This window comes from Phyllobates terribilis, unplaced genomic scaffold, assembly GCF_046119375.1.
Source record: "Phyllobates terribilis strain yellow unplaced genomic scaffold, ASM4611937v1 Scaffold_38__1_contigs__length_12584779, whole genome shotgun sequence".
Lineage (NCBI taxonomy): Eukaryota > Metazoa > Chordata > Amphibia > Anura > Dendrobatidae > Phyllobates > Phyllobates terribilis.
Genome location: NW_027362798.1, coordinates 11,353,292 through 11,371,936, shown reverse-complemented (window position 1 = coordinate 11,371,936; position 18,645 = coordinate 11,353,292). Strand labels below are relative to the sequence as shown.

The window sequence follows — 18,645 nt, the reverse complement described above, 5'->3', positions numbered from 1 at the left end:
GAGGGTGACTCTTCGTGAGTCGAGGGTTGTGCCATTTTCGGTGTCATGTAAATTTAAATAAAGTTGAGAACGTTTGACACCTAATTGCAATGATTTGTGTATTTATTTTGTATGTGTCTGATTCATTTTGTTTGGGAGTCGGGGTCCATCACACATCACTGAGTCATACATCTGGACATCTGTCGCCAGAAGCTTTGCTCCAGGGGTTGCCCCTGCTCTGGGGAGTTTGATGGAGCAGAGAAGACAAGAATTACAGAACTCATCCTCAGAATAAGGACTTCTATTACAGTACTACAAGCAGCTTCCTCGCCTCATTCACACAGTGAGTATTTTGGGCACTAATTTACATCAGTATTTGTAAGCTGAAAACCAGAGGGGAACAAACACAGTGAAAAATAGTAACTGAAACACTTTCACCTCTTCTGTTTTGGATCCACTCCTGGCGTCTGCTAACAAATACTGATGCAAAATATCGCCATGGAAGTTCCCTAAATTCTTACTGACTGATTTGACTGTTTGAGTAGCAGTCAAGCAACAGAGGTTGCAAGCGTTAAAGGAGTTTTCTGGTATCAAAAACCCCTGTCCCCCTTGCCATTTTTCTCTATCCTGAACCTGTGCTTCCTGCCCTGATCTCAGACTGTCTGACCTAGTCCTTGTCTTCGCTCTCCTGAGTCTGGTACCCTGGTACCTCCGGAATGCTGCTGCAGTCCCGGGAACTGCACTGAAGTGGTACCTGGTGTCTACCGGCGGCCCAGTCTATCCTCACCACCAGAGGTTCTAGTGGAGACCAGTAGACGCCTAGTCACAACCCTCCCGTGGGGCAGTGGGTCCATATCCACCAGGGTTACACCCACATAGCAAATGTGGTACCAATATTCAAGAAGGGGATAACATCTGAGCCTGGAATTTATAGGTCCGTAAGTTTAACTTGTACTGTGGGCAACAACTTTGAGGGTTTTCTAAGAGATACTAACCTGGAGCACCCCAATAAGAATAACCTAAACATATGATTATGAGGGATCTGTCCTGCAAACTAATCTGAAAAGATTCTATGGGGAGGTAAGTTCAGGTTGGACCAGGGAAACTTAGTGGATGTTGTCTATCTGGACTTTTCAAAGGCATTTGATACGGTGCCATACAACAGGCTGGTACATAAAAATGTTCAATATATTATATGGTAAACTTGCTCCACGAAAGAACAAGTCCTTGTGTGGTCGATGGAAAAATCAAGGAAAAGATCAGTGATGCGGTCGTTACCTCTTGACAGCTCCATTTCGTACTTGTTCTCTAGTCCCTCCATGGCCACGGTGATAAAAAATTCCCTGAAAAGCTCATTATTCTAATAAAAAAATACAAAGTAAGGAGCTGACACAAAGGAGAGCAGACAGCTCGTATGTCGGAATAAGCAATTGCAGTTACCGTAATTTTCTCAAAGAAGGTGCCATTAATCACTATGTCGTACGCCGAGCAGCCGCCTCCACCTGTAGGACAAAGTGCACCAGGACTTAGATACTTTGCGGTGCCGACTCAATCCATTGACCTTAGTAGGGCTGCTATGAATAAGTGGTATAAGTTCTTAAAGGGGAATCCAAGTAGTGGACAATCCCTCTAAGTCCCAAATCTAAACCAAAAAAGTTCAAAAGTCAACAACAAGATGTCAAACTTTTGTCCGCAGACTGGAAGTGGACCTACCAGAACCTGTGGAGATGGCACCTTTGACCATTGAGGATTAGTAAGTTGTAATACTTGCTATTTTAACCCCTTTAAGGATATCTCTGGACTATCCCTTTAAAAAGAGAAGCACTGTATTAAAAAAAAACGTACTATTATCAACTTCAACGTGGGGCTCTCCAAGGCTCATGGGGACTCGATAGCCGGAGGGATCATCAGATTCCAGGATGCTGACTAACTCCTGCTCCGTCAGGTCCGGGGCCGCTGGGATCTAGTTCGACTTGCAGATGTTAATAAAGATTTTGGTATTTTTGGATGTGCGAGTTTTAATGCTGAAACCTAACACAGAAATAAAAACAAAAAGTGAACAAAAACACAATAAAATCGGCAAAAGCCAAGCAGCATTTACATGTAATCAACTGCATAAGAAATTATGTGACCCCCCACGTTGGTTGCATCATGTGACCGTTGCAGTCAATAAGACCCCACTGTGGTATCTGTCACATAATATGCACAAAGTAATCTGGATAATAATCAGAGGACGCCCATCTCACCCGGCTGGGGTCTGATCTCTGCTTTCTGGTAAGTTCGGTATTCTGCTCTGCATCTCCTGTTTGGCCTGAAATGAGGCAACAAGTGAGAATCAGTGAGTAACATGAACAGGATGGTTCTGCAAACTGATTTTTCCTGCACCAAAATAGTACAACTGTGAGGGGTCTAAAGCCAACAATACACATTAGGTAAATGTTGGAGACTGCCGTGCCCCCAGCGGCTGACGGAGGAGACATTCACCCGGTGATTGCTGGCCTCTCCAATTCATCTTTCGTACCTTCATCAGCATCTGTTCATACAGCGCTTCCTCCATGTTTGTGTTCATTTCTGCAGACAGCAGCGACTTGTCAGACGCCATTTTTTCGGTCAAAGACAGAAGCTCATGAATCTTGTTTTATAAGAGAAAACCTGAAAAATGAAAATATGTATTAATCTTCTCCACAGACGACAAGGGGAGAGTGCGGGAGCCTGACAGCCGACGACATGAGGGGGTGCGGGAGCCTGACAGCCCTCGACACGAGGGGGTGCGGGAGCCTGGCAGCCCACGACAAGAGGGGGTGCGGGAGCCTGGCAGCCCACGACACGAGGGGGGGAGGCGCGGGAGCCCGACAGCCCACGGCACGAGGGGGTGCGGGAGCCTGGCAGCCCACGACAAGAGGGGGTGCGGGAGCCTGGCAGCCCACGACAAGAGGGGGTGCGGGAGCCTGGCAGCCCACGACAAGAGGGGGTGCGGGAGCCTGACAGCCCACGACACGAGGGGGTGCGGGAGCCTGACAGCCCACGACACGAGGGGGTGCGGGAGCCTGACAGCCCACGACAAGACGGGGGGCGGGAGCCTGACAGCCCTCGACGCGAGGGGGTGCGGGAGCCTGGAAGCCCACGACACGAGGGGGTGCGGGAGCATGGCAGCCCACGACACGAGGGGGTGCGGGAGCCTGACAGCCCACGACACGAGGGGGTGCGGGAGCCCGACAGCCCACGACAGGAGGGGGTGCGGGAGCCTGGCAGCCCACGACACGAGGGGGTGCGGGAGCCTGGCAGCCCACGACACGAGGGGGTGCGGGACCCTGACAGGCCACGACACGAGGGGGTGCGGGAGCCTGGCAGCCCACGACACGAGGGGGTGCGGGAGCCTGAAAGCCCTCGACACGAGGGGGTGCGGGAGCCTGACAGCCCACGACACGAAGGGGTGCGGGAGCCTGGCAGCCCACGACACGAGGGGGTGCGGGAGCCTGCAGCCCACGACACCAGGGGGTGCGGGAGCCTGACAGCCCACGACACGAGGGGATGCGGGAGCCTGGCAGCCCACGACACGAGGGGGTGCGGGAGCCTGGCAGCCCACGACACGAGGGGGTGCGGGAGCCTGGCAGCCCACGACACGAGGGGGTGCGGGAGCCTGACAGCCCACGACAGGAGGGGGTGCGGGAGCCTGGCAGCCCACGACACGAGGGGGTGCGGGAGCCTGGCAGCCCACGACACGAGGGGGTGCGGGACCCTGACAGGCCACGACACGAGGGGGTGCGGGAGCCTGGCAGCCCACGACACGAGGGGGTGCGGGAGCCTGAAAGCCCTCGACACGAGGGGGTGCGGGAGCCTGACAGCCCACGACACGAAGGGGTGCGGGAGCCTGGCAGCCCACGACACGAGGGGGTGCGGGAGCCTGCAGCCCACGACACCAGGGGGTGCGGGAGCCTGACAGCCCACGACACGAGGGGATGCGGGAGCCTGGCAGCCCACGACACGAGGGGGTGCGGGAGCCTGGCAGCCCACGACACGAGGGGGTGCGGGAGCCTGGCAGCCCACGACACGAGGGGGTGCGGGAGCCTGACAGCCCACGACATGAAGGGTGCGGGAGCCTGACAGCCCACGACACGAGGGGTGCGGGAGCCAGACAGCCCACGACACGAGGGGGTGCGGGAGCCTGACAGCCCACGACATGAAGGGGTGCGGGAGCCTGACAGCCCACGACACGAGGGGGTGCGAGACCCTGACAATATTGGGAGTGGGATTCTGCACACCTACAGCTAGCTACTTATTGTACTGAATGTAGTAATCACCTTGGCACATTCCCATCTTCTTACCTGTAGTACAGACGCCAAACACCACTACTCTGACTGCAATCACCCAGCTACAGGGTCACCACGCCCCAGCAACAAGGGAGTGTCTAGATTGGAGTTGATTTCTTGAGGGGGAGGAGTGATTTCATGGAATCATGACGTCACCGGAAGGGGCGGGGCCTTCTCAGTCCAGTGGACACTATTCCACCTGCTGCTGCAGCAGTGCGCACATTGTGCCGGGACAGGAGGACTGGTGATGAGGAGCTCGTGTTCTGCGTTGTGCTGTGAGGACTGAGGCGGGGAGAACACAATATTAATTATAATAATTTTTTTAGGCTGTGTGCCCACTATGCTTTTTTTAAGCGTTTCCGTGGTGGCAATTCCGCTGCAGAAACGCTTAAAAACGCTTGATAGAAGGCCTGCCATGTTCCCCAATGATAATCCGCATGTGCTGTGCACATGCTGTGTAAATTTCCGCTGCGGATTATCATTGCGGAAAAATCCGCTGCACTACCAATTATTTTGCGGAAGCACGGCGCTTTCGCCGCCATTGACTTGCATTAGAACACATGGAATCCGAATCACTGCATCTGTACATGCAGAATCCATGCGCTTCAATGTGCGGATGGTACCCGGGTTTGGAGAAGAGGAGACTGTCCTCCGGACTCGGGTACCATAGAACCTGTAAAAAAAGAATAAAATAAAAAATAAATATTATACTTACCTTCTGATGGCCCCCGGTGTCTTTATCCGATGCGTCCTGGCTTGCCGGCAGCTCGCGATGGTCTGAAAAGGACCTGCCGTGACGTCATTTAGTCATGTGACGGGTCACGCGACCGCTGACGTCGGCAGGCCATCAGAATGTAATTATATATTTATTTTTTACCATTCTTTTATGGTCACACTATATAAATCCATGCCGGTTGCATGTATTTATATAGTGTGACCAAGTTGTCAAGCACTTTCCAAGTGATGCTAAAATCGCTTGGAAAGCGCTTGTCAACCCGCATGCGGAAATGCAAGTGAAGAACGCTTCACATCAGCAAGTCCCAGGCAGGAAAAAAGCATGTACAATCCGCATGCGTTTTTTCTGCCAGGTAGATGCGGAAACGCTCAAAAAAAATCCGGAGCATTTCTGCATCGTGGGCACATAGCCTTACATTAATTGCATGACTCAATATTGAGCACACGTAACCATCTATACACAGCTGGAGGCCGCACGTAGCCATCTATACACAGCAGGAGGCCGCACGTAGCCATCTATACACAGCGGGAGGCCGCGCGTGTAATGGGTCTGGGAGGCGGAACCTCTGAGCTACTATACAAGGGGGCGGTCCTTGTAAGGGAGCGGGTGGCGACCAGGGTAGACGGGCAGGCAGTCACAGCAGGTGACTGGGACAGTCTCTGAATGAACGGACAGGAGGTCACGGCAAGTGACCGGGGCAGTCTCTGGATGAACGGGCAGGAGGTCACGGCAAGTGACCGGGGCAGTCTCTGGGTAAAGGATTGGTACGACCTGTGGCGGCAGATGATAGACGTGAGCTCCCAGGTGAGCAGGCGAGAGTCACTGGATAATCGGGTGGTCACAGCATGTGACGGCGGAGCCTCCAGGAAGACCAACAGACAGGTAGCAGATGAGCGCTCCCAGGTGAGCGGGCAGGAGTCTCTGGACAGGCGGGTGGTCACAGCACGTGACGGCAGAGCCTCCTGGTAGGCTAGCAGACAGGCAGCAGATGAGCGCTCCCAGGTGAGCGGGCAAGCTGGTCCTTAGACAGACTGACAGGAGTTGGAAGGCAGACCGTCGGACCTCAGGCAAGCAGGCAGGTAGAAGATGTGCGCTCCCAGGTGAGCGGGCAAGCTGGTCCTTAGACAGACTGACAGAAGTTGGAAGGCAGACCGTCGGACCTCAGGCTAGCAGGCAGGTAGCAGGATATCAGGCAGGAATTAGACAGCAGACTGGCAGGAATCTGGCAGGTATCTGGCAGGTAACTGGCAACGGGACCTGAGGGCTGAAGCAGAGTAGTGAACAGTGCTACAACATTGCTCGGGCACCTCCATTTTGGAGGAGGTGCCTTATATATGGGAGGTCCTCCGGCAATTGGCCGGGGACTCCTTAGGACGGCGCGTGCGGTCCCTTTAAGAGAAGGGGAGCGCGCGCGCCCTAAGCACACTGCCGGGGAAGGAGCGCGTGCCGGAAGCAGCGGGGAGAGCAGCGCTGGAGGATGCCGCGCCAGGAGCGGGGAGGTGAGAGGGACGGCGTCTCTGCCTAGAACGGGGCAGAGACGCCGATGCTACAGTACCCCCCCCTTTAGGCCCCCTCTTTTTTTGGCCAGAAAGAAATTTCTCAAGGAGAAGCGGGGCGTTGATGTTCTCCCTGGGTTCCCAAGTTCTCTCCTCAGGACCAAACCCCTTCCAATCTACCAGAAAAAAGGTTTTTCCTCTTACCCTCTTGGAGGCCAGAATACTCTCTACCTCAAAGATGTCATCAGCGGAAACCGGAGCAGGAGGGGCACCTGGATTTTTGGAAAAAAAGTTAAAGACAACGGGTTTGAGGAGAGATACGTGGAAGGAGTTGGGGATCCGTAGGGTGGCCGGGAGTTTTAATTTGTAGGCCACAGGGTTAATTTGCCTGAGGACTTCGAAGGGGCCAATGAATCGAGGACCCAACTTGTAGGAGGGTACTTTGAGCCGCACATGTTTGGATGAGAGCCAAACCTTGTCTCCCGGACGGAATTGGGGCGGATCCAGACGTCTCTTATCAGCATATCTCTTCATCCGCTCAGAGGAGAGAAGAAGAGCGGACCTGGTGCTCTCCCAAATAGTAGAAAATTCGCTGACAAGAGACTCCGCAGCAGGGTTGTCCACAGAAACGGAGACAGGAAGTGGAATCCGGGGATGTTGGCCACCGACTATAAAGAACGGGGATTTGGAAGAGGACTCGCTCTCATGGTTGTTATAAGAGAACTCGGCCCATGGTAGGAGATCCACCCAGTCCGAGTGGTGAGCATCAACGAAGTGCCGGAGGTAGCTGGACAAGATCTGATTGATCCGCTCCACTTGACCATTGGACTGAGGGTGGTAAGCGGAGGAGAAATCCAGGGTAATGTCCAGCAGCTTACATGTGGCTCTCCAGAAGCGAGAGGTGAAGTGAACCCCACGATCCGACACGATGTGGAGGGGCAGACCATGGAGACGGAAGATGTGGCGGATAAAGTCTTTAGCCAGCTCGGGTGCAGACGGAAGACCAGGCAGGGGAATGAAGTGGGCCATCTTAGAAAAACGGTCAGCGACAACCCAAATGACAGTACAACCGGCAGAAACTGGAAGGTCGGTGATAAAGTCCATAGCGATGTGTTGCCAAGGAGCAGCAGGTACGGGAAGGGGCAGGAGATGGCCGGCAGGTAGATGTCGGGGAACTTTGTTACGGGCACAGGATGAACAGGCCGCGACGAAGTCTACCACGTCCTTACACAGGGTAGGCCACCAGTAATGCCGGGTAATAAGTTGAAAGGTCTTCTTTTGGCCAGCATGGCCAGCTAGTTTAGAAGAATGTCCCCAGCGACGAACCCTCTCCCGATCTGGCACAGCTACGAACGTCTTACCGGGTGGAAGACGAGTCAGATCCAAGGGGGCCACATTCATCACCTTGGAGGAGTCGATGATGTGCGTAGGTTCCTCCTCTTGATCGGAGGACAGGAAGGACCGGGACAAGGCATCAGCTTTGACGTTCTTGTCCGCCGAACGGAAATGAAGAATGAAGTCGAAGCGGGCAAAAAACAACGACCACCGGGCCTGGCGAGGATTGAGTCTCTGGGCATTTTGGAGATATGCCAGGTTTTTGTGATCCGTGTAGATAATTACCGGGTAGAGAGCCCCTTCAAGCAGATAGCGCCACTCTCCCAGTGCCAATTTGATGGCTAGCAATTCCCGGTCTCCAATGGAGTAGTTGCGCTCCGACGAGGAGAAGATTTTGGAGAAGAAGCCGCACGTTACCATTCTCCCAGTAGAAGACTTCTGGGTGAGCACCGCTCTGGCTCCGGAGGAGGAGGCATCAACCTCCAGGTAGAATTGTTTATTACAGTCTGGACGGTGCAGGACGGGAGTAGAGGCGAAGGCTTTCTTTAGGGAAAGGAAGGCCTCCTCGGCTTCAGGCGACCATGTCCTGGGGTTAGCCCCCTTACGGGTAAGTGCAGATATGGGAGCAGTCCGAGACGAGAAGTGTGGGATGAAAAGACGATAATAATTAGCGAAGCCCAGGAATCGCTGTATCGCCTTCAAACCTTCAGGACGAGGCCATTTTAGAACGGAAGAGAGCTTCTCGGGATCCATTTGCAGACCTGTTTGGGAGATGACATAGCCCAAGAACGGAAGGGAGGTCTGATTGAAGAGGCACTTCTCGTATTTGGCGTAAAGGTGGTTCTGCCGAAGCCTAAGCAGGACCTGACGAACATCCCTCCGGTGTGTGGGGAGATCCGGAGAGAAGACCAAGATATCGTCCAGGTATACCACTACGCAGGAGTACAGGAGGTCACGGAAGATGTCGTTGACTAGTTCCTGAAAGACAGCGGGAGCATTACAGAGACCGAAGGGCATCACAAGGTACTCGTAGTGACCGTCCCGGGTATTGAATGCTGTCTTCCACTCGTCTCCTTGATGGATACGGACCAGATTATACGCTCCTCGTAGATCCAGCTTGGAGAAGATCCTGGCGCCCTTGAGACGGTCAAACAATTCGGAGATGAGTGGCAGGGGATATTTGTTTTTTACCGTGATGAGATTGAGTCCTCTGTAGTCAATACAGGGACGTAGCGAGCCGTCTTTCTTTTTGACAAAGAAGAATCCGGCTCCAGCCGGGGAGGTAGATTTTCGGATAAATCCCCTAGCCAGATTCTCTTCAATGTACTCAGACATGGCTCGGGTCTCGGCTGCAGACAACGGGTAGATACGCCCACGGGGAGGAGTGGTGCCAGGTACCAGGTCGATCGGGCAATCGTATGGCCTATGGGGTGGCAACGTCTCAGCTTCCTTCTTACCGAAGACGTCCGCATAGGGCCAGTAGGGAGCCGGGAGACCAGGTAAGTTAGCTGGAGTAGGCTGAGGGCGAAGTGGACGGACCGGGACCAGGCAGGTCCTATGGCAGTCAGGACTCCATCGGAGTACTCCACCGGACCGCCAGTTCAATACGGGTTCATGTGTCTGGAGCCAAGGTAGACCTAGCAACAGGTAGTGAGAAAGTCCGGACAGCACATGGAATGAGATCTCCTCAGAGTGCAGCATTCCCACCTGCAGGGTTATGGGTTCGGTGACGAGCAGGATGGTCTCCGAGAGAAGTCTTCCATCCACGGAGGCGACTGACAATGGTTCAGCCAGGGACTTGGTGGGAATATGGTATCTCTCTACCAGAGACTGGGAGATGAGGTTTCCAGCAGCTCCAGAATCCAGATGGGCGAGTTCAAAGAGACGGTTTTCTCCCCAAGCAATAGAGACCGGTAAGGTCAGAGACGGAGAGGGCTTACTTTTGTCTAGGACGACCTCTCCGAGTGGTCCTAGACACTGGCGTTTCCCGGCTTTTCCGGGCAGGAACGGATGAAGTGCTTCATACTGCCACAATAGAAACAGCTTCCCTCGGCTCGGCGAGATTCTTGGCGAGAACCGACCATCTTGGTCTGGTCGACCTGCATAGGCTCAGGAGAGTGTAGCTGAGGAGAGACGGAGGGAGTGACGGGTTTCTGAAAAGTAGGAGCTAGACGTGGAAACCTCCTCTCACGGGTGACCTCTTTGGCACGCTCCTGGAACCGCAGGTCAATCCGGGTGGCAAGAGTTATTAGGTCATCGAGAGTGGTAGGAATATCCCGACCGGCAAGTTCATCTTTTATACGGCCGGACAGACCCTCCCAGAAGACGGAAACCAGAGCGTCATTATCCCAGGCCAGCTCCGAGGCAAGGGTACGGAACCGTATGGCATATTGGCCCACGGTGAGACTTCCCTGACGGAGGCGTAGCAGAGATGATGCGGATGAGGTCTTCCGTCCGGGTTCGTCGAAGACTTTCCGGAAAGCCGTGAGAAAGGCAGGCAAGTCGGACACCAGGGGGTCTCCTCTCTCCCATAGAGGATTTAGCCAGGCCAGGGCCTCTCCGGTGAGATGGGACATGATGAAGGCAATTTTGGCCCTGTCGGAGTTAAACTGGTGAGACAGGAGTTCAAAGTGCAGGGTGCACTGATTTATGAAGCCCCGAGCCTGGGCGGAGTCGTCTCCGAAACGAGGAGGTGCAGAAAGCCGGGGTCCGGGTGTAGGATACCATGTTATTAGTTGGCAGTGGAGCTGCCGGATTGCGAGTCATGGCACTGGCGGTGGTTGCAGGCAGAGCAGTCAGAGTGTCCAGGCGAGAATTGACATTCCGCAGGTGACCCAGGATGGACTCCTGTTGGGACCTCTGACGGGAAAGTTCATGACACAGGTCCGAGAGCGAGGGAGCTTGGGTGCCACCGGGTTCCATGGCCCGAGCAAACTGTAACGGGTCTGGGAGGCGGAACCTCTGAGCTACTATACAAGGGGGCGGTCCTTGTAAGGGAGCGGGTGGTGACCAGGGTAGACGGGCAGGCAGTCACAGCAGGTGACTGGGACAGTCTCTGAATGAACGGACAGGAGGTCACGGCAAGTGACCGGGGCAGTCTCTGGATGAACGGGCAGGAGGTCACGGCAAGTGACCGGGGCAGTCTCTGGGTAAAGGATTGGTACGACCTGTGGCGGCAGATGATAGACGTGAGCTCCCAGGTGAGCAGGCGAGAGTCTCTGGATAATCGGGTGGTCACAGCATGTGACGGCGGAGCCTCCAGGAAGACCAACAGACAGGTAGCAGATGAGCGCTCCCAGGAGAGCGGGCAGGAGTCTCTGGACAGGCGGGTGGTCACAGCACGTGACGGCAGAGCCTCCTGGTAGGCTAGCAGACAGGCAGCAGATGAGCGCTCCCAGGTGAGCGGGCAAGCTGGTCCTTAGACAGACTGACAGGAGTTGGAAGGCAGACCGTCGGACCTCAGGCAAGCAGGCAGGTAGAAGATGTGCGCTCCCAGGTGAGCGGGCAAGCTGGTCCTTAGACAGACTGACAGAAGTTGGAAGGCAGACCGTCGGACCTCAGGCTAGCAGGCAGGTAGCAGGATATCAGGCAGGAATTAGACAGCAGACTGGCAGGAATCTGGCAGGTATCTGGCAGGTAACTGGCAACGGGACCTGAGGGCTGAAGCAGAGTAGTGAACAGTGCTACAACATTGCTCGGGCACCTCCATTTTGGAGGAAGTGCCTTATATATGGGAGGTCCTCCGGCAATTGGCCGGGGACTCCTTAGGACGGCGCGCGCGGTCCCTTTAAGAGAGGGGGAGCGCGCGCGCGCGCGCCCTAAGCACACTACCGGGGAAGGAGCGCGTGCCGGAAGCAGCGGGGAGAGCAGCGCTGGAGGACGCCGCGCCAGGAGCGGGGAGGTGAGAGGGACGGCGTCTCTGCCTAGAACGGGGCAGAGACGCCGATGCTACAGCACGTAGCCATCTATACACAGCAGGAGGCCGCACGTAGCCATCTATACACAGCAGGAGGCCGCACGTAGCCATCTATACACAGCGGGAGGCCGCACGTAGCCATCTATACACAGCGGGAGGCCGCACGTAGCCATCTATACACAGCGGGAGGCCGCACATAGCCATCTATACACAGCGGGAGGCCGCACGTAGCCATCTATACACAGCGGGAGGCCGCACGGCGCCATCTATACACAGCGGGAGGCCGCACGGCGCCATCTATACACAGCGGGAGGCCGCACGGCGCCATCTATACACAGCGGGAGGCCGCACGGCGCCACCTATACACAGCGGGAGGCCCACAGCGCCCCCCCCAGAGAGAGCAGGAGGCCGCACGGCGCAATCTATACACAGCAGGAGGCCGCACAGCGCCCCCCCCCACAGAGACAGCAGGAGGCCGCACGGCACCATCTATACTCAGCAGGAGGCTGCACGGCGCCCCCGACCCCAAAGACAGCAGGAGGCCGCAGGGCGCCATCTATACTCAGCAGGAGGCCGTACGGCGTCACCTATACACAGCGGGAGGCCACACGGCGCCACCTATACACAGCGGGAGGCCACACGGCGCCACCTATACACAGCGGGAGGCCGCACGGCGCCACCTATACACAGCGGGAGGCCGCACGGTGCCACCTATACACAGCGGGAGGCAGCACGGCGCCACCTATACACAGCGGGAGGCCGCACGGCGCCACCTATACACAGCGGGAGGCGCCACCTATACACAGCGGGAGGCCGCACGGCGCCACCTATGCACAGCGAGCGGCGCCACCTATACACAGCGGGAGGCCGCACGGCGCCACCTATACACAGCGGGAGGCCCCACGGCGCCACCTATAAACAGCGGAAGGCCGCACGATGCCATCTATACACAGGGGGCCGCACAATGCCATCTATACACAGCGGGAGGCCGCACGGCGCCATCTATACACAGCGGGAGGCTGCACAGCGCCATATATACACAGCGGGAGGCTGCACGGCGCGCCCCCCCCCAGAGACAGCAGTAGGCCGCACGGCGCCATCTATACACAGCGGGAGGCCGCACGGCGCCCCCCCCCCCAAGACAGCAGGAGGCCGCACGGCGCCATCTATACACAGCGGGAGGCCGCACGGCGCCCCCCCAGAGACAGCAGGAGGCCGCACGGCGCCATCTATACTCAGCAGGAAGCCGCACGCAGTCACGCACACACAAACATATACAGACATATACATACACGCATAAACACATTTGAAGCACAAAAATACATATAAACAGACATCACACAATGACATCTGCCTGCACACACACACACATACATACATATACATACACACACACACACTCACCATCCCCCGACTCGGCTCCAGCTCTTTTCCGGTGCAGCACTGCAGGCCGGGTGCGCACTGCGTGACGTCACAGCTAGGAGACACGGCCGCGCACAGGGCCGTGTCTCCTAGCAGTGACGCGGCCGGGCCAGCACAGGGAAGTTAACTGCTGCAGTGCTGGCCCGGCCGAAGAAGAAGCAGCGGCTGTGTGCCGCTGCTGGGGGAGCGATCCTGGGCCCCCCCCCCACTGCCTGCCGGTATGTGCCGTGGCGCAGCACATATAATGAGGACAATCTGGCCATAGACACCCCGGAGCCCCGGGCCCCCTGGAGGTTCGGGGCCCCGGGCGGTAGCCCAGATCGTCCTCATTATAATCCACCTATGGTTATATACATGTAACACTCACTACCCCCTATTCCTGTGTATTGCTGTAGTATATAACCTATACTCGTTATCCATCATTATAAATTAAGAAGATTTTCCACTTTATCCGATATATCTACACTCAATCAGTAGATTAGATGTCTGCTGAAGAGGCAATACACATGAACGTCTCCACATCATCCTCCCCGACTGTATCTATATGTGCCCCGTGACCCCCGATCAAGTGTCTCCATCACGTGCTCGCAGCATCACAGGTCACATAGTTTCCTCGTAGCGTTGGTGCGCGTTGTGTATCGCGCCGCGCCTCCTCAGCACCCATTGGTTGGTGGAGACATACCTCCATCCTGATTGGCTATAGTTGGCCGTTTAACTCTTAGCTCTTTCCGAATGATGCCACCCCCTGACGAAGACAAGAAGCCGAAACATACATCGGGTGGACGCCAATCAGGAGTGGGATCTGCATCTGCTATAGTGTGAGTACAATGCACATGTGGTCACCTTTTTTAAAAACGCTTAAAGTGGATACAAATACATATCTGTCAACAGCACATATGCCCAAGTCAGTGCACTACTCTCTACAGGATTCACACCGACATCCAAATAATAAGGGACCAGCCCTTGTATATATACATATACAGGTGCATCTCACTAAAATAGAATATCATCAAAAAGTTAATTTATTTCAGTTCTTCAATACAAAAAAGTGAAACTCGTATAGCCATAATCATCAGCATTAACAGAAATAAACAATAACTGTTTGATTATATTCTAATTTAGTGAGAAACACCTGTATTTGTTCACATATGAGATATATAATTTATGTAGATTTATTCTTTGGAGGCACTTGCACTTTATGTAAAGTTTATGATAATTAAACAATCATATGTACAGATATATCTAACTAATGATATGTATATATATTTTTATATACTGGATTAATTTGTGGCTTGATTCTCTGTATTATCCCTTTGCTGTTCTAATCATCATCCATTCCCACTGGTGTTAATTGTAATTCCTGTCTCGCCGTCCCCTTTGCGTATAGTTTTTAATTCCCCCCTTTTTTTGCATTTCCTCCTCTTCCACCTGGTTATCAATATAATAATTATTAGCATCACCCACATGCCTGGACTCTTCTGGTCGATGTCTCCTTTCTGCTATACACTAGAGTGGTATACTATGTGCACAGATACATGGAGTGCCATATACTTCTCAGGAGGTGCGCAGCGTCCACCTCCTCACCGCACAGGCCCACAAGCTCCTCTCCGGCAGGAAGAAGATGCATTCAGGCGGCTCCTACCACTGCAGCAGACGGCAGTGCACAAGTATACAGGGTGCAGTGTGGATGTGTCTGCACCACTGGGATGTGGCCGACCTGCATGTATACATATGCCCCTCTGCAGGGCGGACTGGCCCACCGGAGGATCGGGAAAACCCCCGGGTCCTGATGGCCCCGCCCCCTAACCCCTCTGGGCCCTGTACAGAGAACAGAGGGCCCCCCCCGGTTCGCAGCACTGCCGATATGATTAGTGATGGGCCCTCTGCCTCCTCTGCGCAGCGACACTGCCGGCGCGTGCGCAGGAGGTCAGTCTCAGGGTGATGACGTCATTGCCCTGGGACTGCTTCCTGTGCGCGCTGTGGAGTACGGACCCTGCGTCGCTCCAGGCAGCGGCTGCAGCTCATCTCGACGCGTCAGTATGAAACGGGGAGGGGAGGGAGGAAGGGACAGGGGGGAGGGGTGACTGGGAGGACCCCTGGCCGGGGCTGGCAGTAAATACTGCTGGACAATGGGCATGATTATCATCATGCCCATTGCCCAGCATGTCCTGCTGCCAGCCTCTGGTTACTGGTACTATGCCCAGCAGCATGTACTACCACCAGTGGCTGGCAGGACATAGTGGGTGGGCGTGATAGTACCAAGGAGGCTGGCAGGACATACTAGGCATGAATCATGCCCAGCATGTCCTGCCAGCCACTGGTGGTACCATCATGCATGCCCATTGCCCAGCCACTGGTGGTGTGGTACTATCATGCTACTACTAACACCAGTGGCTGGCTGGCAGGACATGCCATGTGAGCTTGAATGCTAATACCACAGAGGCTGGCAGTACATACTGGGCAATGGGCATGATAGTACCAGCAGTAGACTGACTAGGCGGTCTCCAGGGCTCCGTCTCCCCTTCTCGCTGCTGTTAGGCTGGGTTAACATTGCGTTTATGCTGTGCGTTACAACGCATCCGTTGTAAATCAGCGCAGACGCAATGTACCGTAGACTTGCATAGCAAATATAGGCATGTGTTTGAAAGTATGCATTATTTGCAACGCACAGCAAAACATCGTCGGCGGCTGGAGGCCAGCTGAGCACTTCTCTGACAACTGGGTTCTAGTGTCATTCTGTGCCTGCTCATCTCTGTCAGCCGGCATATTTGTCTGATGGCAAAGATGTAGCTCAGCTGGAGACAGAAGATCCGTGAATTACGTCAGAGCGAGGGTTTTGTTTTTAATTAAAGATGGAGTCCCTACATGTGTTTTGTGTTTTATTTTTATTAAAAAAAAATTCTGTGTTGTGTTTTTTTCTGTTTACTAGAAATTCATGGTGGCCATGTCTAGTTTGGCGTGACGCCATGAATTTCAGGCTTAGTGCCAGCTGATAATACAAAGCTGGTATTAACTCCATTATTACCCAGCGTGCCACCCCCCACCAGGGCCGTTGGAAGAGCCGGATAAAGTGCCTGGAAATGGCGCTACGATGAATGCGCCAATTCCAGGGGTGTCTGCAGGCTGCCATTTTCAGCGTGGGGGGCCCAGAATGCTTGGGCCTTACCATGCTGAGAATCCCAGCCCCCAGCCCCCCCGATCAAAATATGGCGGGAGCCCACGCATTTTTTTTTTTAATTATTTTTTTAAATAATTTAAAAAAACCATTGGGCTTTCCTGACTTTTGATCGCCAGTCAAGGTAAAACCAGGCAGATAAAGCAGACAGCTACGGGCTGCCACCTCTATCTGCGCTGAGAATCAAAAATTCTGCAGAGCGCTATGTCATTTTTGTTTTATTATTTATTTATTTTCACACTTCTATATGTGTGACTGTCCCAACAGCTAATCACAGACGCTGACACAGAGAATGGGCGTCTGTGACTGGCTGCTTGAGTAACCTGAAAGCTGCCCATACATAGTACCATACTAGAATGTATGGGCTGATTGTACATTACTCAAACAGCCAATCACAGAAGCCCATCCTCTTTGACAGCATCTGCGATTGACTGTTGGGTCTGTCACATATGAAAGTGTGAAAAGAAAATTTTAAAAATGAATTTTTGATTCTCACCGCAGATAAAGCAGACAGCTACGTACTGCCACCCCCAGCTGCCTGGCTTTACCTTGGCTGGCGATCAAAAGAGAGAGAAGCCGAATATTTGTTTTAAACTTAACTTTTTTTTTTCCCGCCATATGTTGATCGCCAGCCAGATAAAACAAGGCAGCTGGAGGCTGGGATTCGCAGCATGGTAAGGCCCAAGCGTTCTTGGCCCTCCACGCTGAAAATCGCAGCCCACAGCCACCCCTGAAAATGGCGCATTCATCATGGCACCATTTCCAGGTGCTTTACCCGGCTCTTCCAGCGGCCCTGGGGGTGAGTGGCACCCTGGGTAAAAATAGGGTTAGTACCAGGCCAGCTTTGCCTTATCAGCTGGTACTAAGCCCGAAATTCATGGTTTCACGCCAAATTAGACATAACCACCATCAATTTCTAGTAAACAGAAAAAAAAAGACAGAATTTTTTTTTTTTTTATTATTATTAAAAATAAAACACATTTAGGGACTACATCTTTAATAAAGAAAAATCCTCACTCCCAACGGAATCCATAGGTCTTCTGTCTTCATCTCTCTTAGATCTTTGCCATCAGACAAATATGTCTGCTGACAGATGAGCAGGCACAGAATGACACTGGAGCACTGTTACTGTGTAGTGCAGTGCTATGTTTCTTTTTTGTCATTTCATGCAGTGTAGAAATCTTGGGAAAAGTGTGGATTGTGCTCTGGAAGTGATCAGTTATAGCTAACTATGTTATTTTCTGCAGAGATAAGTCCTGTATAGAAGATGTGATATATCGGTCTGCAGTTAAAGAACTTCACCTAGAGACATCACTGGTGAGTATGTGTATTACCTATACACACACACACTGACACTATATACAGAGCTCCTGTGCATAATGTCACTGGTGATCACTGTATTACCTGTACACTGACACTATATACAGAGCTCCTGTGTATAATGTCACTGGTGATCCCTGTATTTCCTATACACACACACACTGACACTATATACAAAGCTGTGCATAATGTCACTGGTGATCCCTGTATTACCTGTACACTGACACCATACACAGAGCTCCTGTGTATAATGTCACTGGTGATCACTATATTACCTGTACACTGACACTATATACAGAGCTCCTGTGTATAATGTCACTGGTGATCACTATATTACCTGTACACTCACACTATATACAGAGCTCCTGTGCATAATGTCACTGGTGATCACTATATTACCTGTACACTGACACTATATACAGAGCTCCTATGCATAATGTCACTGGTGATCACTATATTACCTGTACACTGACACTATATACAGAGCTCCTATGCATAATGTCACTGGTGATCACTATATTACCTGTACACTGACACTATATACAGAGCTCCTGTGTATAATGTCACTGGTGATCCCTGTATTTCCTGTACACTGACACTATATACAGAGCTCCTATGTATAATGTCACTGGTGATCACTGTATTACCTGTACACTGACACTATATACAGAGCTCCTGTGTATAATGTCACTGATGATCACTGTATTACCTCTACACTGACACTATACACAGAGCTCCTGTGTATAATGTCACTGATAATCTCTATATTATCTGTACACTGACTCTATATACAGAGCTTTTTTACATTTTCATTATCAGTCACTTTCTGGTGCCATTATGTGCCATGGTCATGGCGTGGCGGTATTTGTCCCTTGTATGTGGTATTATTCAGACAGTCACTATGCTGTGCTAATATGTGGTCTTCTCATGGTGTGGCAGTATATATACCTTGTACT

At 53.1% G+C, this 18,645-nt stretch overlaps 1 long non-coding RNA gene across 1 annotated transcript; it reads right to left on the bottom strand.

Moving 5' to 3' along the window:
- Window positions 1–1,257: 1,257 nt before the first annotated feature.
- Window positions 1,258–2,628, bottom strand: LOC141182968 (uncharacterized). Its single transcript, XR_012257989.1, has 5 exons — window positions 2,501–2,628; window positions 2,226–2,290; window positions 1,825–2,010; window positions 1,420–1,481; window positions 1,258–1,339 (listed from the first exon to the last, which is right to left on the bottom strand). It is a non-coding gene; the product is annotated as an uncharacterized lncRNA (long non-coding RNA).
- Between the last annotated feature and the right edge of the window lie 16,017 nt (window positions 2,629–18,645).